Source organism: Anomaloglossus baeobatrachus, chromosome 6 (assembly GCF_048569485.1).
Source record: "Anomaloglossus baeobatrachus isolate aAnoBae1 chromosome 6, aAnoBae1.hap1, whole genome shotgun sequence".
Lineage (NCBI taxonomy): Eukaryota > Metazoa > Chordata > Amphibia > Anura > Aromobatidae > Anomaloglossus > Anomaloglossus baeobatrachus.
Window position 1 is genome coordinate 368,867,220 of NC_134358.1, and position 25,614 is coordinate 368,892,833.

At 43.4% G+C, this 25,614-nt stretch overlaps 1 protein-coding gene across 2 annotated transcripts in view; it reads left to right on the forward strand.

The window, feature by feature from the left end:
- ADCY1 (adenylate cyclase 1) overlaps nucleotides 1–25,614 on the forward strand; it is a 1,189,286-nt gene that overhangs the window by 786,025 nt on the left and 377,647 nt on the right. The gene's annotated exons all lie outside the window — the stretch shown is intronic.

Below are 25,614 nucleotides of genomic sequence, written 5' to 3' on the forward strand. Positions count from 1 at the left end.
CTAACTTTCTGTCTAGCAGCACCATCGCTAAGCTGTAGTAATCATAAAATGGCACCAACGCCGCATGTCCGCTTTTTATATGCAAAGGGACATGGGACTTAGGCAACCAAATGCACAAGCCCATGTGTCTGAACCTTGTGGATGTTTTCTGTGCCCTGATTGTCTGCCGGAACATACACACATAAAGTGAAGGGAAAACAAGTCTGCCATTCCTCTGACAATGTCCCCCCGCTCATCCTACAGCACCACTATCCTAGCCAAAGTCATAATAAGGTAGAAGAAAAGCATTAATACAATAGTGAACAGTTACCAAATTAAGCCAAACTTTGCCGATTTTTGAGAAAAGGGCTTGGTCATCCAAACACAAATCCATATGGGCAAGGCTCATGCCAAATTTGAAATTTGTGAACCTTTTTTGAACAAGTTCGCTCATCCCTACTGGTAACCTTTTCTGCTCAATGAAGAAAAGGGAACTTGGTGCAGGAGGGAAGATGATCCATGATATTTGGGGATTGGGAGAAAATTCCCTGTGAATATGATACATTTTTTTTCTTTGAAATTATTGTCCAAATCATCATAGGTGAGGTTGGTGACTGGGGCCTGCGCTTTGAGACTCAGTTGGGAGTCAAAAGTGTCAAATAGTCATTAAGAATTGTTGGATGGTGAGGTTATAGACGTGTTAAAGCAGAATTTTTTGGAAAAGTGATGGCCAGAGTTATATGTTTTAAGTATAAACTTAAAATGTATAAAATCTTCAGACTTTCTCCATGGACGTTCAGCACACATGGTACAGCGCTGGAAAAAAAACACGTTTGCAGCGTCTGCCAGGGTTGTCACTATCTGTGCCAAGTTATTCTGTATGTAAGGGGTACAGCTTCATCAAGGGTACTTTCCAGTGTTTTATTATAATGTTTTAAGTTGGAACAGTAGACGGAGAAGTTTGGGGGGAGACCGGGAGAAGGAACAGTAGACGGAGAAGTTTGGGGGGAGACCGGGAGAAATGATCACCTCTTGTAACAGCCAGTACTCGGCTGTCTTTTTACCGGACCTTAGTCATGTGATCACATGAGTCATCACATGACCCTGTGCTACCATGACAACCACTGGATCCATGTGATCACTTCATGTGACTTCCGGTGGAGGCCTTGTGAGTAAAGTTACAGCGCAATCGCTATTATAATGGCACTGTCACATATTGGCAGAGCTATTTAAGGGGTTAAAAGGCACGGGCAGATAGCGATTCGGCTCGTGCCTAGCAGGCACACATGTCAGCTGTATAAATAAGCTGAGATTTGCGCTGATCTGACCCCGGCTGCCAGCAGCAGCCTGGGGAGATTAACACTATGACCACTATGATATAATTTTACTGCCCACAGTCGTTAACGGGTTAAATCTAAAAAAAAAATAAAAAAATGGAAATTTGCTAAAGTTACGTATTAATTGTCAGTTTAAATAGTTATTAAGTGGTTAGTTCACTTCAAGTCACCTCTCAAACTAAGATGATATCGTCTATGTACCTATACTATGCTGGGTTGAATGGAACATGATTCCCATTAACCCAATAAGTCATGAGCAATTTAGTGGTACCTCTTATTATAGAAATAATAACCAGAGCAAAACAGAAATAATTGTGAGTTAATATTTAGTAGATCTTGTCTGTAGTTATTTTTTGAAAAAGTATTTAGTTTGAATCAGAAATGCGTTAAAAAAAGTTACTTGAATTCAACTTTGAGTATGGAACTCTCATCATCTACAGCAGTCTGGAACTCTCCAAATGCCTATCTTCCACCCTAAATCCAATATTTACTGGATGGCATTCAATTTGAAAAACATTTTGTCCTCAGGTCTATCTTCTTACTTTCCAAGTACACTTTTGACATCTACTATTTCCAATTGGTAGTCAATGCAAGTATATAGGAAACACACATTTAGATTTCCCAATATCCAACCTGGTTCCCATATCATATTTTCGACAATTATTATTCTTTGTGTAGTATCTTTCAGATATGAAAGTGTTTTCTTAACATCTGGCTGCAGACGATGATCAATATATGCTGAGAAGTTGGATGATAAAGAACCTATGTATGATATAATGGGCCCCCCAGGTGGGTCAATGAGATATTTGTGGATTTTTGTAATAGGTTTCTCAAGGTTCTCCTATCAAATATAGTGCTGTCTGACTTTGTTATTAACTTGTATTACATAGTTACAGTTGCATAGGTTGAAAAAAGACCTAGGTCCATCTAGTTCAACGTTCCTCCCCAATTATACATATTGTCACTAAATCATTTATAATTGACAATGTTGTGTGTACTGAGGAAATCATCCAGCCTTTTATTAAAAGCTGTTATAGTATCTGCCATTACTACCTCTTGTGGCAGGCCTGACTGGTCTAACTGTAAAGAACCCTTTACTATTTAGTTGAAGGAATCGCATTTCTTCCACTCGCAGTGTATGCCCCCTGGTCCTTAGTACTGGAAGGAATAAGTTATGAGCCAGTACTTTATATTGACTACATATGTATTTATTCATATAAATGAGATCTCCTCCTTTTTTTAGGTTTTTGCACCCAGTTCAGACTTAGAATGGTGTTCCAAACGTTATTCCTTATTCATTATAGAAAGCAGACACCCCCAAAAGAGATAAGAAAGAAGAGAGAAGACCCATCGATCATACCGATCGTGAGGGCGTCCAGTGGATCACACACTCACACATATCAGATCGCACACCAACACACATCAGATCCCACATACACACACACAATTACACATCAGATCGCACACACACACACTCCCTACATCCTGCAATATTGATTGCTTCTGGCTGGCATAAGGACCTGGGCCACAGTGCAGTGGAGTGCGAGGACCTGCGAGTGGAAACCATGGAGGACCTGGCAGTGGAATGATGCATTCCACCCGCAGGTCCTCTTTCTATTCTACCCGCAGGTCCTCAGGCTCCACTGCACTGTATCCCATGATTCTCTGCCAGCCAGAAGCAGTCACTGGATGTCGGGACTGTGTGTGTGTGATTGTGTGTGCAATCTGATGTGTGTGTGCGTATGCATGCATGAGTGCATACATGAGTGTGTGTGTGTGTGTGTGTGTGTGTGTGTGAGTGTGTCGGCCAGAAGCAGGGGAGGACGGCGCGCAACATGCCTGCTGGGAGTGCCCACCAAAGATCTCAGGAGGACCTGGGAGCAATGCAGATGCCTGGGGTCTGGTAAGTATGACTCTTCTGGGTAGGGAGGTCTGCATTTTTTTGAGGGGCAAACTTTCCCTCAACCGTGTTTCCTCAAGAATAAGCCCTACCCAACAAATAAGCTCTAGTGCTTTTTCTGGGGCAAAAAATATATAACACAGTGTCTTATTTTCGGAGAAACATGGTATCACACAGGAATGTGAAAGCAATTCTACATTCAGTGTCATGCTGAGAAATACTGTATGCTATGTCTTGATAGTTGCACTGGAGTGTTTCTGAAAGATGTGTTGGGAGTAGAGATGAGCGGTGTTCGAATCGAACTGTTCGCCAATTTCAAATTCGACCTGTTTTAGGCGATGTTCGAGTCGTTCGACGAACGCGAACAATTAGCTTCAAGTTCGACAGTTCGAGGTTATATTCGATAACGGTTCAATCACCAAAAGCGTAACTGGCTTTTCACAGTAATGCTGTCATTCAATGTTAATACAGTGGAACCTTGGTTAACGAGAACAATCCATTCTGGGACTGTGCTTGTTAACCAAGTTACTCATTCAGCAAAGCAAGATTTCCAATATGAAATCATTGCAATGCAGACAATACGTTCCACAACTTGTTAAATGTCCCATCCTGGTCCCATATTGTGCCATTCCACACATGCACAAACACACACAAACACACACAAACATGTACAAACACATATAAACACACACAAACATACAAAAACATACACAAACATACATGCGCACACACACATATTATGCTCACATTACCTTCTGTTCCATCGCTGGCCTCCTGAGACTTGCAGTTTGCCAGTACAAGATGTGTATCGGGTAACCATGCGACCGATGCCCCGGTGCTTGCGCTGCCAGCGTGCTGACATCAAAGGCAGGAGCCGCTTGCCTCTGATTGGCCAGCGTGCTACCTTTGAGTTGCGTCTGACAGAGGAAGTTCCTCCCTCGTCGCGATGGTTACCCGATACACATCCTGTAGCGGCGAACTACGTGTATCGGGTAACCAACGCAACGAGGGAGGAACTTCCTCTGTCAGACGCTACTCAAAGGCAGCGCGCTGGCCAATCAGCGGTTCCTGCCTTTGACATCAGTGCTCTGGCAGCAGAAGTTTGGCATTGGTCGCGATGGTTACCCGATACACATCCTCTAGCGGCAAACTACGTGTATCGGGTAACCAACGCAACGAGGGAGGAACTTCCTCTATCAGACGCTACTGAGAGCGCTGACGTCAAAGGCAGGAGCCACTGATTGGCCAGCACGCTGCCTTTGAGTAGCGTCTGACAGAGGACGTTCCACCCTCGTTGCATTGGTTACCCGATACACGTAGTTCACCTCTACAGGATGTGTATCGGGTAACCATCGCGACAAGGGAGGAACTTCCTCTGTCGCTACTTAAAGGCAGCACGCTGGCCAATCAGTGGCAAGCAGCTCCTGTCTTTAACGTCAGCATGCTGGCAGCGGAAGCTCCGGGGCATCAGTCGCATGGTTACCCGATACACATCCTGTACCGGTGAACTGCAAGTCCCAGGAGGCCGGCGATGGAACGGAAGGTAAGGTGAGCATAATATGTGTGTGTGCGTTCGTGTTTGTGCATGTTTGTATGTGTTTGTATTTGCCTGCCATTGTTTTCAATGGTTTTCGAAGGTGTTCGAAAGTGTTCGACGAATGTTTGACTAACACACCCGCCATTCGACGAATCAAACCGAACTCGAACACTGGGGTGGTGGCTCATCTTTAGTTGGGAGTTCTTGTGTTAGTCAGCATTAAGCCATGCCCATTAATGCGAATCTTTCTAATACATTATTCCATTTACATTCTTAAAATCACAAATAATGTATTTTAACATTTGCAACTCCCACTTTTAAGTTAAAAATATTGATAGGTTAATACTGGCCCCTTTGCCACATCCAGCCCTTTGGTTGCAATGTCTGGTCTGGAGAGAATGGGGCAAAGAACAGGAAACAATACTGAACTAAAATAGTCATATCCCACATAAAGCAGGTTCCATTTACGACAGTGCTTTTATATGATCTCAGTCACCTCTTGTTATGCGCAAGATAGACCAATCCTATTTACACTTCCAATAGTGCAGTCATGCACACAGTCAAATTCGCACTTGGCTCCAGCCACTACTACTAGGCAAGTCCTTAAGGGCCGGGATATTCTCCACCCACTTCCGAATTGATGGGGAGTTTTGACAGAGCCAAACCCAGACTGCTTTTCCAGGATAGCTGGTGTCTGGTGATTCGGATGATGTAAATGTCGTATTATACATGTAAAACAAAAACTAGCGGCGCAGTACTGAAAAAGAATAACAAAGGAAATAAAGGAAAACACGGGAACTAAAACCAGGGATGAACAACCAGAAATTACTGTTAGCAAATGCTGAGAAGCAAACATAAAGCTACCAGGAACCATTCACCACAACACTGTGCAAGGGAACTGAATAAACAGCATTGGACTAGGTGAGGAGCAGGGTTAAAATAGCCAGCTCACTACTAATGATTATGCTCAGGTGGTACATCCCTCCCAGTCATGTTCATGGAGCTACTCCCTGCTCACCTGTACAGTAGGGTGCTCACATTCCCACCATTGACTTCCACCAAGCAAGGTAGCGTCCTGCGTTAACTGGCAACCAGGAGACACAGCGTCCCTTGTCTGCTGGGCCATGAAACACATAGGAGGTGCAGCATCCCCACATCACACACCAGTTGTGCTAAACGAGTGTGTGATAGCCCCTACCCCCGGAACGGACAGACCAATGGGGAATTCTTGCAATCTGGGGAAGAAGATTGTGACCTCTAAATCTTTTTGATCCCTTCAGCACTGAACGTAGAAACTTTAGGAAGAAGTTGAGAATAAATGCTTCAGAATGAATTCTTTATATAGGCTAGTTTCCCATTTGCGTTGAAAGGCATCCGTTGCATTGCATTGTGTGAAGGATGCAACGGATGTGTTGCATATAGTGGCACAACCGATGCAGCGGATCGTACAAAACAACAGAATCTGTTTTTTTTTTCTTCTTTACAGTTTTACCAGTGGCAGACTATTGTGAACAATCAGCTGATCGCTCACAGCAGCCGGCCGCCGGGTGATCAGCTGATCGCTCACAGCAGCTGGCCGCCGGGTGATCAGCTGATCGTTCGGCCGCCAAGAATGAGTGCAGGGTGCGGAGTGGGTGGAGCCAAGCGGGGCCATGGTGCTGAGGACGTCAGTGCCGCAGGGACTGCATGGCTGGGAACAGGTGAGTGTGTGTGTGTGTGTGTGTGTGTGTGCGCGTCTGTGTGTGTGCGTGTGTACATGCGGGAGGGGGTGGAGCCAAGCGGGGAAGTGTCGGGCTCCCTGCACACATAGCCAGGGTAAATATCAGGTAACTAAGCAAAGCACTTTGCTTGGTTACCCGATATTTACCTTGGTTACCAGGGTACACCGCTTAGCGCTGGCTCCCTGCACATGTAGCCAGGGTAAATATCGGGTTACTAAGCAAAGCGCTTTGCTTAGTAACTCGATGTATACCCTGGTTACGTATGCAGGGAGCCAGAGAGAGCATGCGCAGCGAAATCTTAAGGATTCCACTGCTCAAAAAAACGTTACGTGCTGCGTTCTTTCTGCCCGGCGGAAGCAACGCAGTGTCAGCCAGTGGAAGCAACGCAGGTACATCAGTCGCAATCCGTCGCCATACAAGTCTATGGGAAACAGCGGAATCCGTTAACGCTGTTTTCCAAAACGGCAGATTTCGACTGAAGTAAAACAACGCAAGTGTGAAACTAGCCTTAACTGACACTAGTGATAACAGATATAAGGTCCAATGTTTTGACCGTCTTCATCTTTATCATAACTAGTAGATAAAATTCTAATAAATGGACTGTGCAAAAATGCACTATCCAGTGTGCATGCTAATATGACCCATTTATTTGAAGAATATATTAAATACAAATTCTCACTTTTATGGCTTAAGTACAAGTATTGGTAAAGGTGATGGCAAATGTTACAATGATTAAAAACTTATCACAGAAGCTTCTGAATCTGGCGATGTAATAAAATGTACATTTAAACTTGACATAGCCATGAATAAAGCTAGGACCTATAATAGTGTGAGAAGTAGAAACCTTGGTATTGAACCACAGGCTTCTATTTAATGCGTAAAATAGTTTTTACATCCTGAGACCTCATTCAGATGTTAGTGATTTTCTTGTACTCATAAAATGGTCCGATTTTCATCATTGTTTTGGATTCAATTTTAGTCAGTATTTGGTCAGTGTTACAATATTTATCATCAGTGTTTCATCAGTAATTTTCCCATATGAAAAAAAAAATAAATACATAAATTGCAAAGCTTTTCCTACAAGTTACAAAGTTAAAAATGTGCAGCACAAGTGTCTCTCGTGGTTGAGAGATGCGTGACAGTCCAGTGATCTGAGCTTCACTCGTTATTGGGTGGCTCAGTATATTAAACGTATTTGCTTTGTGCTGGCACTTCAGGAATTAATGTCAGTTTTTCCTGCTAGCAGCTGCTAGCTAATGCAGAAATACAAAGCTGCAAATTGCCATAATAAAGTACAAATTTTATTGATAATATATTAGTATCCATTAAATATTACAGCAACGGTGCCAAACAACGGGACTTGGAATAAAAAAAACAGCACCACAGAATTGTCAGACACTGAATATGTGGACAGGAGTTAGTATAAATATATATAAACACAAATATAAGGTGAAGGTGCAAACAGTGAATATGATAAAACAGCTATAGTACCAATGGCACTACTGTGTGCAGAATACAGTGTGTCCACCCATATCCTGTCCACCGCAATTAACTTGAGAATAGCGGCAGCTATAGGCATAGAAGTAGTTTCTAGGTATAGTAAAGTAGCCATGTGCTACGCAATGAAACCACCTATAGCGCCACCTGGTGGAAAACAACGGAGTTAGCATTTTTATCTCGAAATTGGAACGAGATAGCGAAAAGAAGTGAATTAAAAAATTGTAGGGCATCATCAATTCAATACAAATCGACACCTTGCATACAGAAATGCTATGATAAGAACGTGTAAAACTCACAAGATGTGGATGTGAAGCGATACCTCATGGAGACCTTCCTACAAGTCATTGGTTATGGTGGCTGCGTGGAGTGGCCTCCATGCTCACCTGACCTGATCCCATTGGACTTCTTTCTGTGACGTCACATCAAAAAGCAGGTGTATGCGACTCCACCAACATTGCAGGACCTATGATGATGTATCACAGATGCTTGTGCAAATGTGTCACCTACCATATTGCACAACGTGCAGCAAGATACAGTATGCTGTCCAGAGTCAAGATGTGCATTGCAGCTGATGGTGGCCACTTTTAGCGCCATATGCGTAACCAGCATTCAATGTTTTGGGAGGGGTCATGGGTTTCATATCATAGCATTTCTGTATGCAAGGTGTCGATTCGTATTGAATTGATAATGCCCTAAAAATTTTTAATTCACTTTTTTTCTCTATCTCGTTCCGTTTTCGAGATAAAAATGCTAACTCTGTTGTTTTCCACCAGGTGGCGCTATAGGTGGTTTCATTGCGTAGCACATGGCTACTTTACTATACCTAGTCACCACTTCTATGTCTATAGCTGCCGCCATTCTCAAGTTAATGGCGGTGGACAGGATATGGGTGAACACACTATACAAAGACTACAATATGAAGAAGAATATAGTAACTATTGAACTGTACGCTGAGTATGACTGTATCGTCTATTGAGGAGAGATGACACTGTAAATAGTATGTCTGCAGCTGTTAATAGCAATCTAAAATATGATTATCATTATGCTGAATCAGTCTAACATATACAATTTACCTGTGTCAGGTGGAGATAATAAAGTGCGAGGTACATGTGTCCAATGTCCCATCACCCCACCACTAGTAAAAATTTTTGTGACATATGTAGTGTCATTATGCTCACTTCACCCCTAGATGAATTTGTTTAGGGTTGCAGTGTTTAATATAGGGTCACTTGTGGGGTATTTCTCCTGTTCTGGCACCTCTGGGGCTTTGCCAATGTGACATGGCACTCGCAAACCATTCCAGCAAATTCTTAAGTCCAATATGGTGCTAATCCCTTCTCAACTTTGCACTGTACTGCAAAAGTAGTTCCCAGTTATATGAAGGGTATTGGCGTGCTCTGAACAATAACACAACAAACTGTATTGTCCATTTTTTCCTCATTAGCCCTTATGAAAAATTACAAATTTGGGGCTAAAACAACATTTTAGTGAAAAAAAATAAATTATTTTTTCTTCACCGCTCAATGGTATAAAATCATGTGGGACACCTGTTGTTTTAATAAGCTCACGGCACCTCTAGATGAATTCATGGAGAGGTGTACTTTGTAAAATGGTGGTCACTTTTGGGGGTCTGCAACTCCAATATGGCCCTCCTTACCTTTTTGAACTTTGCACTGTAGCTCAAAAGTAGTTTTCGAACACAGAATGGGTACTGACAAATTCAGGAAAAATTGAGTAACAATTACCTGTTTTGAAAATTAAAACTATGGGGTCCTAGCAATATTTTAGTAAAAAAATTGTAGTTTTGTTTATTTTCACAGCACAATATTATACAATTCCTTTAATCACCTGATGCTTAAAATTGCTCACTACACCCCAAGATAAATTCCGCTAGAGGTGTAGTTTCCAAAATGGATTGACTTTGTTGAGGGTTTTTGTGTTTTGCAATGTCAGGGGATCTTCAAATGTGACATGGCATCCTAAATCTATTCCAGCCAAAATGACACTCCAAAATTCAAATAGTATTCTCTGCCTTCCAAGCCCTGCCATGTGCCCAAACAGTAGTTTTCCATTACACATGGGGTATTAGTGTACTCAGAAGAAATTGCACAACAAATATTTTGGTCCATTTTTTCCTTTTGCCCTTGTGAAAATGAAAAATTTGGGGTTAAAGTAACATTTTTATGGTATTCTTTGAACTATAAGACAATCCTTACTATAAGACACACCCCAGATTTGGACAGCAGACAATAGGAAAAAAGTTTTCCTATTAATTAAAACTTCCCTGGCGAAGTAAAGAAGAGGAGTCATTATCACTAACGTTAATGTGCTTGAATAGGACCCTAGAATATAGACCCTAGCGAAAAGGCCCCCGGAGAAACGCGCGTCAGAGTATCTGCCCTTATTCATATGCTCCTGGCATGGTATCCACAGCCTGACACTTGTCTTTTATGCCTGTTTGTTTATTTTTAATTTTTTTTCTCTCTGCTCCTTTTGCTGCTATTTATTGCTATTGGACAAGTGCAATATTTACTAGGCTACTGATTTTTCCTACACAAACTTTTGTGATTATATAGTAGCTTTTTTATAGCCCTTATATTGTCTGTTCCTTTTGCTGGTAACTGATGGGCAAGTGCAATATTTAATAGGCTATATTTTGTTCCCATAGCATCCTTTGGGATTATGTAGTATCTAGCTGTAGAACCCCATGTTACCCGGGATAGTAACTGTCTCTTTGTTTCTCTCCCAGTCTCTGTCTGTCTTCCTCTGTGTCTGTCTCTCTCTCTGTCTATGTGTGTCTGTCTATCTCTGTCTGTCTCTCTGTCTGTCTGTGTCTGTCCCTCTCTCTCTCTTTCTCTGTCTGCCTGTCTCTGTCTGTCTGTCTGTTTCTTTTCCTGTCTGTCTGTCTGTCTCTTTCCCTGTCTGTATCTCTATCTCTTTCCCTGTCTGTCTGTCTCTTTCCCTATACAGCTTATATATTGCCTGAGCCATTTTGCCACTGTTTATTTGTGGTTGTTTATATATCTCTGATCATTTCCTTGTTCCCTCTATTGAATTAAGTTTAAGCAATATCCAATTTTTTTATGCAGATCTCTTGTTGGAATATACAAACAATACTATTTTGTGTTGTTGTTCAGCAAAATATTTTGTACCCTTATATTCCTGCTATGCACCGATGACCTCTAGTGGACAATTGTTGAATATATGTGAACATTGAATAATATGATGTACACGTGCTTATAAATAAGAAGATTATGAAAGGAATGTTTTTAGGCTTATCCCCTTCTTGTTGTTTTTATTTTTTCCTTTTTATTTTCTAAAAAAAGTCTCAATAAATATTTAACTGTTTCTTATTATACAGACGCTGCAACATGTGCAGATTCAAATTCCTGCGTGTCGGCACATCGCATTTCAGGCGGTGAACCGGCAGACCGAAAGACTTCTGGAGCGATGCAAGTTGTTGAGCTGCTGGGTGTGAACGGTGGAAGTGAGCACATAGGAAGCATGCCCGCTGCAGAAGGCCATGTAGGCCGGGATGGTGGTTTAAAAATTGCTGGAGAACCAGGTTCAACACGTGAGCCATACAAGCCACGTGTGTCACATTGCCCTGACGAAGGACCGCAGCCAGGTTTGCATCATTGCCGCACACGGCTTTTAAGTCACCACAGGAGTCCGCTCCATCAATTTGTACTCCGGTCGCCAGGTGACACCGTGGTCCTTTCGTGCATAGTGCTGATGATGGGAAAGGAGTCGATGCCAGCGGCGCCGGTGGACACAGGTTATGCTCACCCACTGGGCTGCGTTACCTGGAGATATGGAGAACCACTGGCTGAATGTAGGTGGTGGGTGTCTCCCAGATGAAGTACCATTATTCAGCTACAACCAATGGGAAGACTCGACACCCTTTTTTAGGCACATCCGGTCTGCTGACCACTGCCAGACATACCTCCTAACCTCTTGTTCCTGTTCCGCCCAGTTCTGTTTTGTGATTTTGTGTGCTTGTTTCCTGACTACGTCTCCTGCCTGCTGTTTATCTACCTCGTTGCCCGATCCGCATTTGACCTCTGATTCTTTTCTGATTAAGTCCTGGCCGTCCCATTCTGTTCCTGTTCCTCAATTCATGGTTTGACCCTGCCTGACTACTACTGTCTCGGACTGCAGCCTTCCACAGGTATTGCTCACCTTGGGCCCTGTGTAATTCCAAATCCCTGTATAGGGGTTAAAGGGTTTCAGGGTTCTGTAGGTCCTGGTTGGTGAGTGGCTTCCCTGTAGCCTATCCTTTACAGCCCGTCTGAGTGTATGGATCCAGGCAGGCGTTACACCGTGCCCTCTGCAGAAGGCCATGTAGGCCGGGATAGTGGTGTAAAAATTGCTGGACAAGCAGGTTCAACACGTGAGCCACAAAAGGCACGTGTGTCATGGTGAAGGGCCGCACCCAGGTTTGCATCATTGTCGCACCTGGCCTTCCCTGGTTGCTGTTGAGTGGAGACAACCATTGATGAAACTCGGTCTCACTCTCCAGAGCTTACCGTCCACAACTTGTATGCGGTGTGACTCACATTTCCCAGACATTTCAAAGTAAAGAGTCGACCGCCGGATGCCGCTGAGCTCTGCTGTCAGCATCGTTAAGAGGTGTGTGGGATTCCTTGTGCGCAGTTACAACGCGGGTGGCCTGACCACACAGGGTTTGGTCGGAGGTGTAGGACCCAGATGAGGTTGAGGAGGCAGAAGCAGTGTAGGAACTTCTACATACAGAGGAAGGATTGACACACAACTCGTGGGGACGGCAAGACTTGTACAGTAGACCCTTCTCCATCTCTCCCCATAGTAACCCAGTGCCCAGTCAGCAACATGTAACGCCCCTGTCCATGCTTACTGGGCCAAGTATCTGTGGATAAATGCACCCTGTCACACACAGAGTTTCTTAAAGAAGCGGTGATGTTTTGTGCGACATGCTGGTGTAGCGTGGGCAAGCCTTTGTTGGAGAAGGAGTGGCGACTGGGCATCGGCTCTTGGGGCACTGCAATGGGCATAAGGTCTCGAAAATCCTCTGTAAAAAAGGTTGGAAAGGCAGCATTTGTGTACCTAACCGTTTGCAGATGCTGAAAGTCAACCTCTTAGTCATGTCATGCTTTTCTAAAATCATGTAAAACACAGCGAGGGGACTCCAACCACAGTCTCCCTCGTTACCAAAAATTGGGCCCCACACACACCACTTGACTTGCATCAGTTGTCCCCCAGTTGAAATCTTACAAAGATGCTTTGCATGGAGCACTCTCAAAAATACACCTGCCTTTCGCCTCCCCAGGATGACACAGGGGTTGAAAAATCCTGTGTGATCCATGACTTGTTCATCTTGGTTCCTTTTTTCAAAAGTGAGGGAACTCCAACCACAGTCTCCCTTGTTTCCAAAAATTAGGCCCCACACACAGCACTTGACTCTGCATCAGTTGTCCCCCAGTTGTAATCTTACAACGATGCTTTGCATGAAGCACTCTCAAAAATGCACATGCCTTTCACCTCCCCAGGATAGCACAGGGGTAGAAAAGTCCTCTGTGATCCATGTCTTGTTCATCTTGGTTCCTTTTTTCAAAAGCGAGGGGACTCCAACCACAGTTTCCCTCGTTTCCAAAAATTGGGCCCCACACACACCACTTGACTCTGCATCAGTTGTCCCCCAGTTGCAATCTTACAAAGATGCTTTGCATGAAGCACTCTAAAAATACACCTGCCTTTCGCCTCCCCAGGATGACACAGGGGTAGAAAAGTCCTTGTGGATCCATGACTTGTTCATCTTGATGAACGTTAGTCTGTCCACATTGTCACTGGACAGACGCATGCGCTTATCTGTCAGCACACACCCAGCAGCACTGAATACACGTTCCGAGAGAATGCTGGCTGCAGGACACGACAAGATCACCAAGGCGTAAGTGTCAAGCTCAGGCAATTTATCCAGATTGGAAGCCTAGAATGAGCAAGGCTCAAGTTGCACAGTAATGGCATCAATGTTCACTTGCATATACTCATATATCTGTGTCTCCTCCTCTTTTTACTCGTCCAGCTGTTCAGTTTTCGCATGAGTATTTGTCCTTGTCACTTTCCTATGTGTTTGTGTTGTTTTGTGTTCATTTTTTGCCTAGCGGCTTTAGATCATTGTATTTTTGGGATGTGCGATCCATGTCTTTTTCTTCATAGTGTGTTATACAACATTCTATCCCTCTCTTTTTGCTTGGATCTGCACTCTCCCCATTTGGCACAGGTGATTTTAATCAGCAGGAGACTGCAAGAGGGGTCAGCCTTCTTTTTGCTCCCAGTCCACATATGGGAGCCAGTGGGAGGTGAGTGCACAGCTCCTCTCACTGTGTGCTGGTGCTGTGTGGTGGCTGCTGTTGTGGTGGTGTCGTGTCAGTGGGGCGGCGCGGCCTGGAGCCTTGGGGGCTTCGCCTTGCAGCATGGGTGCTGTGAGGCACCAGGTCGCCTGCCCTGCTGGCGCTTTGTCGCTGCGGCGGTGGTCAGTGCACAGTGCCGCACAAAAAGGTCAGGTTAGGGACCCACTCAAGAGGTTTGCCGTGACGTGGCAGTGGGCTTAATACAATCTGATCAGAATGGTAACAAAAGAACCTCATGTTCTATTTAATTTTTTGCCTAGCGGCTTTAGATCATTGTATTTTTGGGATGTGCGATCCATGTCTTTTTCTTCATAGTATGTTCTAGAATGAGCAAGGCTCAAGTTGCACAGTAATGGCATCGATGTTCACTTGCATATACTCATATATCTGTGTCTCCTCCTCTTTTTACTCGTCCAGCTGTTCAGTTTTCGCATGAGTATTTGTCCTTGTCACTTTCCTATGTGTTTGTGTTGTTTTGGGAGTTGTTTGTCACCTTTCGGACACCATTGAAGGTGTTTTCTAGGTGTTTTTTATGTGTTTGTGATGGCCTCCCATTGTTTTCAATGGGGTTCGAGAGGTTCGTCGAACGGCTCGGCGAACCGAACTCGAACGCGGCCTCCGTTCGACGAACTGAGTCGAACTCGAGCCTCTAGAGGTTCGCTCATCTCTACTCGTGCCCACAGAGCACTTTTCCCACCACATATGGGGTGTTGGTATTCTCAGGAGAAATTGCACAATAATTTGGTCCATTTCATCTTACCCTTGGTAAAATGCAAAATTTGGGGCTAAAGTAAGATTTTTTTGGGGGGGGAGAAGTAAAATTGTATTTTTTTTCTTTCATATTGCTTTAGGCCCCTTTCAGACAGCTGTGTTTAAACAGGTGCAAGCCACATGTACCAATATTGTCATCCATGTAACATCCGTGTCATACGTGTGACGTCCATGTGACATCTGTTTTTGCATACATGTGACATCCGTGTGACAGGTACTGCTAAAAAATGCATGATACTGAAATTAATGGTTTTTTAATGTGTAAGAGATGAGCAAAGCCTGAAAAATTATAGATACATATAGAAAGATAGATAGAAGAGATAAGATAGATAGATAGATAACATAGATAAATAGATAGATGGATAGATAAAATAGATAGAGAAATATAAAGAAAGAATAAGAAAGAGCATATAAAATAGACAGAAAGAAAGAACAGATAGAATAGCTCAATAGATATAAAGATAGCTAGCTTGGTCAGCTGCTTTACAGCATTTTTATTCTTTGATTTAGAACAAAAATGACGTGGTTTCCCCCCAATTTTCATATCCAGCACAGGAACAGTAGCAGCTGCTGGTGCAACCCTCAGCTGTCTGCTGTACATTGGCTGGTTATTAACAATAGAGTGGATCCCACAATTATTTTTTAAATTTTTAGATTTTTTTTCAAAAAATTATGTGGGGTTACCTCCTTTTTTTTTAAAACCAGCCAAGGTACAGCAGACAAATGGGGGCTGATATTATTAGGGTGGGAAAGGCCAGGGTTATTTGTCCCTTTCCAGCCTAACAGTAGCAGCCTGCAGCCGCCTCGGAAGTGGCGAATTCATTAGATGAGCCAATTCTAGTTCTGGACCCATCTCCTCCCATTGCCCTGGGGCGGCGGCAAATGGGGTAATATTTGTGGAGTTGATGCCAACTCCAGCTGGCATCAAGCCCTGGCATTATTAATGGGTGGCATCTAGCAGACACCCCCATTACTAACCCAGTAGATGAAAGGAGAATAAAAAAGTTTATTTGAGCAAAAAAAAAACAGCTCTAGCCCTCATTCACCAATTTTTTTGTTTTTCAAAAATAAAAAATACATAAGGACCGCCGTAATCCATGGTGAGGTCCCACGATGTTCCCCAAAAGTGAACCTGAAAAGACATTAAAAGAGAAAATTATTCAATAAATAAATACAAGAGACACCCTCTTTTCCAATTTATTTCCCTATCAAAGCCTTAATCCTGGTCTGCCATAGTCCAATTATGGGGGGGGGAGGGGCAAGTCGATCCCATACATTCAGTGGAGAACTGAACGTTCCTCATTGATTATGAAAGCAGCCACTGCAGGCACACACACACTGCTGTGTACACTTTCCTGCAGTGACCTGACCTCATAAAGTGAGCCCAGGTCACCGCAGGAGTGCCCTCAGCAGTGTGTGTGCGGGTGTGGCAGTAACATCACGGGTTAATTAGAGTTCACAATGAACTCGAATGACTTCCTGATGACACTCCCATAACATCTGCGCTCCCACGGGTGTCACGGCAGTAACGTCTTGGGTTCATCGGAGTTACCCCCACCTACTGTCTCCTTCCCATAATCCTATAGAATGTAAGCCCGCAAGGGTAGGGCCCTCTTCCCTCTGTACTAGTCTGTCTACTGTAACTTGTATATGTTCTTGGTTTGTAACCCCCTTCTCATGTACAGCACCATGGAATTAATGGTGCTCTATAAATAAATAATAATAATAATCGGAATTCACAATGAACTCGTGAAGTCACTGTTGCTACGCATGTCATGGGGGTGTCGTCAGGAGGCCATCCAAGTTCCCTGGATACTCTGATGACCACCTGACTTCACTGCACACACACTGCTAGAAACTAACCTGTCCCCGGCGCTTGTGTCCCTGGTGATTCTGCTGCTTCCAGGTCCTCGGTGCAGTGCATATGCAATGAGCATAATGAGTGCGGGTCAGAAGCAAGTGACAGCAGCTAAGAGGACTGCATCGCTGGAGACAGGTGAGTATAGAAATTAATTTTATTTCAAAGACACGATTTCTCCGGCACGTGTCACACGGATCACATCAGTGTGCGATCTGTGTACACCCATGCTGCTGGAGAAAAAGACAGACATGTCTCCGTGTGTGCATGCGGGGCCATGTAAAACATGGATGTGTGAGTAACACCACAGAATAACATGGGTACGTGAGGCATTCGTGTTAAAAACGGATGTCACACGTACCTGAAACACGGACCTCGAAAAGGGTCCTTAGGGAGAAGCAAAGGAAGGGTTAAAAAAACTTTTTAATTGTGTTTTGGAGCCATTAGAGGAGTTCAGATTTTAGAATGGTGTCACATTTGGGTATTTTCTGTAATATTAGCCTCTCAAAGTAACTTGAAATGTAATGTGGTCCCTAAAAAATGTTTTTTGTACATTATGATGGAAAAATAAGGAGTTGCTGATAAAATTTAAACTTTTTTAAGTTCCTAAAGAAAAAAAATTATGTTTCAAAAATTATGCAGGGGTAAAGTAGACATTTGGGAAATGGTATTTAATAACTATTTTGTGTGACATAACTTTTTTAAACATTTGAAAATTGGAAATTTTCACAAATAAATGATAAAAATATTGCCTTTAATTTTCCACAATCATGAAGTATCATATTGAAATGCCACTAACAACAATCTCTGAATCACTGGGATCCATTAAAGAGTTCCAGAGGTATAACCTCATAAAGTGACACTGGTCAGAAATATAAAATTTGACCTGGTCATGAAGGTGAGAACAGGCTGGGGGGTGAAGAGGTTAAGAATATATAGGCAGTTTATGGTCAGTCTTCAGTAATTATTTGTAGATATAAATATATAGTGCATTTTTACATTTGCTTATTCCAGTGTGGTTTGGTGTGTTTGTTTTTCCATATGAAATTGTAGGAAATTATATTTACATAGGATTTTATTACAACATAACATGTGGGAGCATCACCAGCTTTATGGTTTAGACTTAGGATAGAAATCATACACTTCATATATCAATTTTGGAACTATGTTTTCCTATTATTTGACTTAGGCCTAAAGTTTTTTTTTGTTTTGGCTTTCATGTGGCAGTAATAAGAACTGACAATAGCAGGTATAATGTCAGAAGTAATATAAATCATTTCTACCAGCAACAGAATGGTAATGATTTTTATTTCAGTAGTTTTTGTTGCTTTCGCTACAGTGTCCAACTCCAATTTCAGGGCAATACAATGTTGCTCTTCAGCTGCTGCAATTTTTCTTGTCCACGGCAATCAATACAGTTATGCAACTAATAAAGATTGAATGAAACGACATAAAAGTTGCTTTGTGAGGCTTAACCCAGGGCCATGAAGTGACATCACATCTAATGATTCTCTGTGGTGTGGACTTGTGACTTCTGACCCACCTTGACTTCAGCACAATGTCACAAATGTGTCCATATGTGTTGGCATTTCTGTTGCTGGATCTAATGCGGGCTTTACACGAGACGAGCTATCGTGCGATGCATCGTCGGAGTCACGGTTTTCGTGACGCACACCCGGCATCGTTCACGACGTCTCGTGTGACACCTCTGAGCAACGCAGAATCACTCGCAAATCGTGAGTTGTTTACTCATCGCTAAGTTTTAAAAAATTGTTTATTTAACATGGCACCGGTTGTTCGTCGTACCCGGGGTAGCACACATTGCTTTGTGTGACACCCCGGGGATGATGAAAACCGCTTACCTGCGTCCCGCGGCACCCGCCAGCTATAAGGAAGGAAGAAGGTTGGCGGGATGCTTACGTCCCGCTCATCTCCGCCCCTCCACTTCTATTGGCCGGTGGCTGTGTGACGTCGCTGTGACGCCGAACATCCCTCCCCCTTCAGGAAGAGGATGTTTGCCGCCCACAGCGAGGTCACTCAGCAGGTAAATGCGTGTGATGGCGTTTAACGACTTTGTGTGCCACGGGCAACTAATTGCCCGTGACGCACAAACGGCGGAGGCGGGTATTATCTCTTGTGCAATCGCACGATAGATCGTACCGTGTAAAGCCCGCATAAGCCTCTTGCTGCTCACTTGTATACACTTCAATGCCAGTAACAAATACCTGCAACTTGACTGCGCCTGGTGTACGATTTGGCTGTTCTATTTAAAACAAAATCATAACATTAAAAAAGCTGTGTCAGCAAGTCACAGACAGGGTGCACCAAAGTTTTTGGCCGTGCGACTTGCCAGACAACGTCTGTCGTCTGACACATTTTGCCATGTAGCCCCAGCCATATGATTACATGTAATGGGCTGTTACAGGGTTAACTTTGAATATTAATTATTAATATCTGCTTTGACTATTAATAATTAATATATCAATAATTATTCTCAAATAGTTACACTGGCTGGCTAGACCAATATGTTAAAGGGTAACTCCTCCACCAACTGTAAAGGGGAGTTATGTATATTAAATATTAATGTCAGTTTTGACTAATAATTAATATACAATATTAAACATGTCTATCATTTTTTATTCCTTTGCTAAATAAATATATATTACCAGTGAGTAACTGAGACAAAACCGTATGATAAAAGAATATTTATTATACACAGTAATATATTCTATTAAGTACCACACTAGTAGCACAATACCTTATTAGCACATACTAATACACAATAAAACCCACAATTAACTAATAATATTATCCACCCGTTACTAAAAACACATGCACACCTCTCACTCGCTATCCCTACAGATAATAAGGGGTTAATAGCAGTGCAAGGGGTTATTTCAAGTAGGGGTTAGGATACTTAACACAGTCTTGAATGTGAGGTCTCAGTCCTGGGCTGCTTGCTGCTTGATGGATGGGAGGCTGACTATGACAGGAGATACAGAGAGAGACTGAGTAGGCTGCTGATGGTCAGGTGGGGAGTTCTTCTGGAAGAGGCTGCTTCAGGGAGAGGAACAGTAAAGAAGGATGAGGGCAGAGCAGTGGTACAAAAGAGGAGGAAGAGAGGACACTTATGGGGCTGCAGTGAACGGTGGGGCTGCATGCTGAAAGAAGAGATAGAGAGGATTGGGCTGAGATACTGATGACAGGAAAAAGCAGACACGGTAAAAAGAGACTGAGTGATCTGTCGCAATATTTAAACCCGGCGGGGCACACTGCTGTGCGCACACACACACTGCTTGGGTGCTTGCAGGGCACGAGTGCCGTCGCAGTGATATGACATCAGAGTTCTGGCATGCGCATCACTGCTTGCACCTGTGCAGCTCAGCAGCAGGGTGGTTTGAAGTGTCACGCATCTGCATTGATATGATTATATCGTTGCAGACATCCAGTCCTGGACAGGCAGTGGCTCCTGTCTAAAAAAAAGGATCACTCTGTTTGGACATCTTCTGACAGGGTAATTATCCATGTCAGAAGATGTCCTCTTACCAAATTGGCTTTTTTCCCACCTTCTCACTTTCTTTGAAATTACAGGACTGGTAAATGTCCAAGGCCTATGTATACAGATGGGGGAACCTCGAAAAAGGACATTTTATGAGGGATGTATGTGGGGATATTATTATTAGGAGTGGAGGGACATTATATATACCCAAGGGGACATGAATTAATATAAATATATATGTATATATACAGTGTCTACAAGTAGTATCCAACCCCCTGCAGATTTAGCAGGTTTACACATTCGGAATTAAATTGGCATTATGATATTTGGACTGTAGATCAGCCTGGAAGTGTAAAATGCACTGCAGCAAAAAAGAATGTTATTTCTTTTTTTTTTTTTAAATTGTGAAAAGTTTATTCAGAGGGTCATTTATTATTCAACCCCTCAAACCACCAGAATTCTGTTTGGTTCCCCTAAAGTATTAAGAAGTATTTCAGGCACAAAGAACAATAGGCTTCACATGTTTGGATTAATTATCTCTTTTTCCAGCCTTTTCTGACTAATTAAGACCCTCCCCAAACTTGTGAACAGCACTTATACTTGGTCAACATGGGAAAGACAAAGGAGCATTCCAAGGCCATCAGAGACAAGATCGTGGAGGGTCACAAGGCTGCCAATGGGTACAAAACCCTTTCCAAGGAGTTGGGCCTACCTGTCTCCACTGTTGGGAGCATCATCCGGAAGTGGAAGGCTTATGGAACTACTGTTAGCCTTCCACGGCCTGGACAGCCTTTGAAAGTTTCCACCCGTGCCGAGGACAGGCTTGTCCGAAGAGTCAAGGCTAACCCAAGGACAACAAGGAAGGAGCTCCGGGAGGATGTCATGGCAGTGGGGACATTGGTTTCAGTCAATACCATAAGTAACGTACTCCACCGCAATGGTCTCCGTTCCAGACGAGCCCGTAAGGTACCTTTACTTTCAAAGCGTCATGTCAAGGCTTGTCTACAGTTTGTTCATGATCACTTGGAAGACTCTGAGACAAACTGGTTCAAGGTTCTCTGGTCTGATGAGACCAAGATCGAGATCTTTGGTGCCCACCACACATGTGACGTTTGGAGACTGGATGGCACTGCATACGACCCCAAGAATACCATCCCTACAGTCAAGCATGGTGGTGGCAGCATCATGCTGTGGGGCTGTTTCTCAGCCAAGGGGCCTGGCCATCTCGTCCACATCCATAGGAAGATGGATAAAATGGCCTACCGGGAGATTTTGGCCAAGAACCTCCGCTCCTCCATCAAGGATCTTAAGATGGGTCGTCATTTCATCTTCCAACAAGACAACGACCCAAAGCACACAGCCAAGAAAACCAAGGCCTGGTTCAAGAGGGAAAAACAAGGTGTTGCAGTGGCCTAGTCAGTCTCTTGACCTTAACCCAATTGAAAACTTGTGGAAGGAGCTCAAGATTAAAGTCCACATGAGACACCCAAAGAACCTAGATAACTTGGAGAAGATTTGCATGGAGGAGTGGGCCAAGATAACTCCAGAGACCTGTGCCGGCCTGATCAGGTCTTATAAAAGACGATTATTAGCTGTAATTGCAAACAAGGGTTATTCCACAAAATATTAAACCTAGGGGTTGAATAATAATTGACCCACACTTTTATGTTGAAAATATATTAAAATTCAACTGAGCAACATAACTTGTTGGTTTGTAAGATTTATGCATCTGTTAATAAATCCTGCTCTTGTTTGAAGTTTGCAGGCTCTAACTTATTTGCATCTTACCAAACCTGCTAAATCTGAAGGGGGTTGAATACTACTTGTAGGCACTGTATATATATATATATATATATATATATATATATATATATATATACATTTTGCATACGGGGCACACATGTGAATATAAATATATATATGTATATATATTTATTTTATTGGGACACTTCCCTCTACAATCCAATAGTTGTCGACAACATGACAATGAAATTTGTGGGAAGTGTGTTGGGAAATACAGTATTTGTCTACTTAACCTTATCAATGGTAACCGTTCAGGATGGAATGAAGTATAATGTTGCAATTAGGTATCTAGACATCACTCATCCGGGCACCTGTTACATATCATTCACCGTAGCCCAATGTATCCATCCACAGAATACACCATCTTCGTCTATCTGGATCTTGTTGATCTTCCTTGGTTCAGGAATAAAGTTCTCTGTTGCATTTTCACTGCTGTCTTGTTGTTGCCAATCTTAAGATATCTGCTTATCCCAAAGTCATCTTTTTCCATGTTTGACTGGTTAGACTCTAGAGTGGCTGCACATTCACATTCCATAGGATGGCACAAGCCATTTTCCTGTGTGCACCCCTCACCTTAGCAGTTTTTATTGTATAATGGGACTCTCATTTGCCACAATACCTGAGCTGACTGTGGGAAATAAAGGCTACTTTACACGCTGCGATATCGGTCCCGATATCGCTAGCGTGGGTACCCGCCCCCATCTGTTGTGCGACACGGGCAAATCGCTGCCCGTGCTGCACAACATCGCCCAGACTCGTCACACATACTTACCTACCCGGCGACGTCACTGTGACCGGCGAACCGCCTCCTTTCTAAGGGGGCGGTCCGTGCAGCGTCACAGCGACGTCACTGAGCGGCCGCCCAATAGAAGCGGAGGGGCGGAGATGAGTGGCCGGAACATCCCGCCCACCTCCTTCCTTCCTCATAGCGGCCGGGAGGCAGGTAAGGAGAGCTTCCTCGTTCCTGCGGTGTCACACGGAGCCATGTGTGCTGCCTCAGGAGCGACGAACTACATCGTTACTGCTGCAGTAACGATAATCGAGAATGGACCCCCATGTCACCGATGAGCGATTTTGCACGTTTTTGCAACGATGCAAAATCGCTCATCGGTGTCACACGCAGCAATATCGCTAATGCGGCCGGATGTGCGTAACAAATTCCGTGACCCCAACGACTCTGCATTAGCGATGTCGCAGCGTGTAAAGCCCCCTTAACACAGTCTAACTCTGACCAATCTTCAATCCATCCCTCATGAATGCTACCAATTCAAGGGTTGAGGGGGCAAACACCATGGAAAATGAGGGGAGCTGTCCTTAGGGAACCTTACTCTTTTTCACCATTTGCACAAAAACATGTTTTCCCCCCTCCCTTACCCAACATAACTAAACCAATGTAAAAAATAAACAATATTTAAACTGTTATGTCCAGAACACTCATATTAAACAGAGAAAGCTCAACAAAATATAACTTCACAAGGTTTCAGGACATTTGGTGTTAGGTCCTGAACCTTCTTCAGTGGCCCCCCATTCAGCTTGACACCTTACCTCAAGTGGCACTTATACCACGCCGAGCCTGGTAAAAGAGGGAGCCCAACACGACATGATAGTTGAGTCCTTGAGTATTAACCCCACCTAGTGATAGATGATGGAGAGGAAGTCTTCCACTGAAATCAGGTGCAGCATCTGAAAGAGGTTCCCAAGGATATTAAGCTGGGCACAAGGTCAGCCATGCTGCTCCATCTAGATTCCGCAATGCCACCCAGTGAACTCCAGGAGTTATTTAATGTGGTAAAGTGAAGGCAGCTCAGTTGTGGCCAAAGGCAACAATCAGCACCATTGCCTTTCAGCCGCCACCACCACCATCTACACCATCTTTACATGGAAACCACGTTGACAGTCTGGGCAGCATCACGCCAGTGGACCTGGGGAAGGATGGGACCATGGCCCACACTCCAATAAATACATTGTGGGTCAATTGAGTCAACATCATGCCAGAAACCACCACCAGAAAGCAGCTTATAGGCCAAGTGCCCATGGTTGATAATGGATGCTACGTACTACCACAGAAAGAACTATACCACCTCCATTGAAAACCATTGCCTTGCACTTTGTCATATGATTCCTACCCTCATCTTACCACCCAACCTAACCCTTCCACCAGTCAATGCCCCCTTCAACAGCCGCTAGGTCATTTTAGAATTTTTAATTTTGAAGGGGTAATATAGACTCTTTTTCTTCTAGGGATTTGTGGCTTGCCAGCATTTTGCCTGAATTGAGGCTTTTTGTTTCTTTTATCAAATAAAAATGTTTTTATATTGAGTTTCATATTTGCTTTGTGTTGTTACACTTTTTTTATTTCGCAAAAGCTATTACACAACTCAATTTTTTTTGAAGGGGAGAAAGGTACAAAAAAAGATGTATTACAAACGTTACACAACATAATTTTCTTGCCAGGGTGTTGACCCCTCAGATGTCATGAAATAATCTTTGAACATTTCGCACATTCAGGCCAGAATGGTAATGGCATCTGAGACCAGCTTGTGATACTGGAAGAGAGTTTGGGACCAATACTCCTTCAGAATCCACAGACATATGGAAATCCTAGTGCAAGTGAAATTATGGAGTATTATACAGGCCTTGATGACAGCATTAACATTTTGCTCCCTTATTTGGAGGACGCTCATCAAATTAATCCTCTCAATTTAGTGCTCAAATTGTCAAAGGTGCATTCAATCAGATGCTGTGCCCAAGAAGAAGTAGTAACTAAGAAGGTAATTAAAAATCTGCCATCGCTGGTCCAGACCTCGGCAGGGATAAGGCCTCATCCCCAACCAGGACAAAAAGAATAGCTTCATCACTTGAGTGAGGGAGTATCTGTCAGGGTTTCAAACCCAATACATTGATCTAAAGCCGCCGACCCAATCAGGAAGAATTTAAAATTTTTGAAGCTCCAGTTCCTCCTTAGCCAACAATGTCTGCAATTACAATCTTAAGCAAGGGAAGAAAATTCAATCTATGATGCTGATTTCAAATGAAGATCCCGGATAAAGATATGAAGTAAGGGGTTTATTGTCAACGTCTTTCAAAGTGCATGTAATGCCTTCCTCAGGACAACCACATAACCAATGTGGTTATGTGGTTGTCCTGTGGGAGGAGTCAAATTAATTTTGAAATGCATTGACAGATTGAATCCGCTTCCCTTGAGTATTGCACACTTGTGGATACTGCATCGGCTGACACATTCAGTTGGACAGTAGTGGTGTGAGCACTGCTCTGTACAGTACAAATTCTCTGCCAGCAGTCACAGGAACTATGCAATA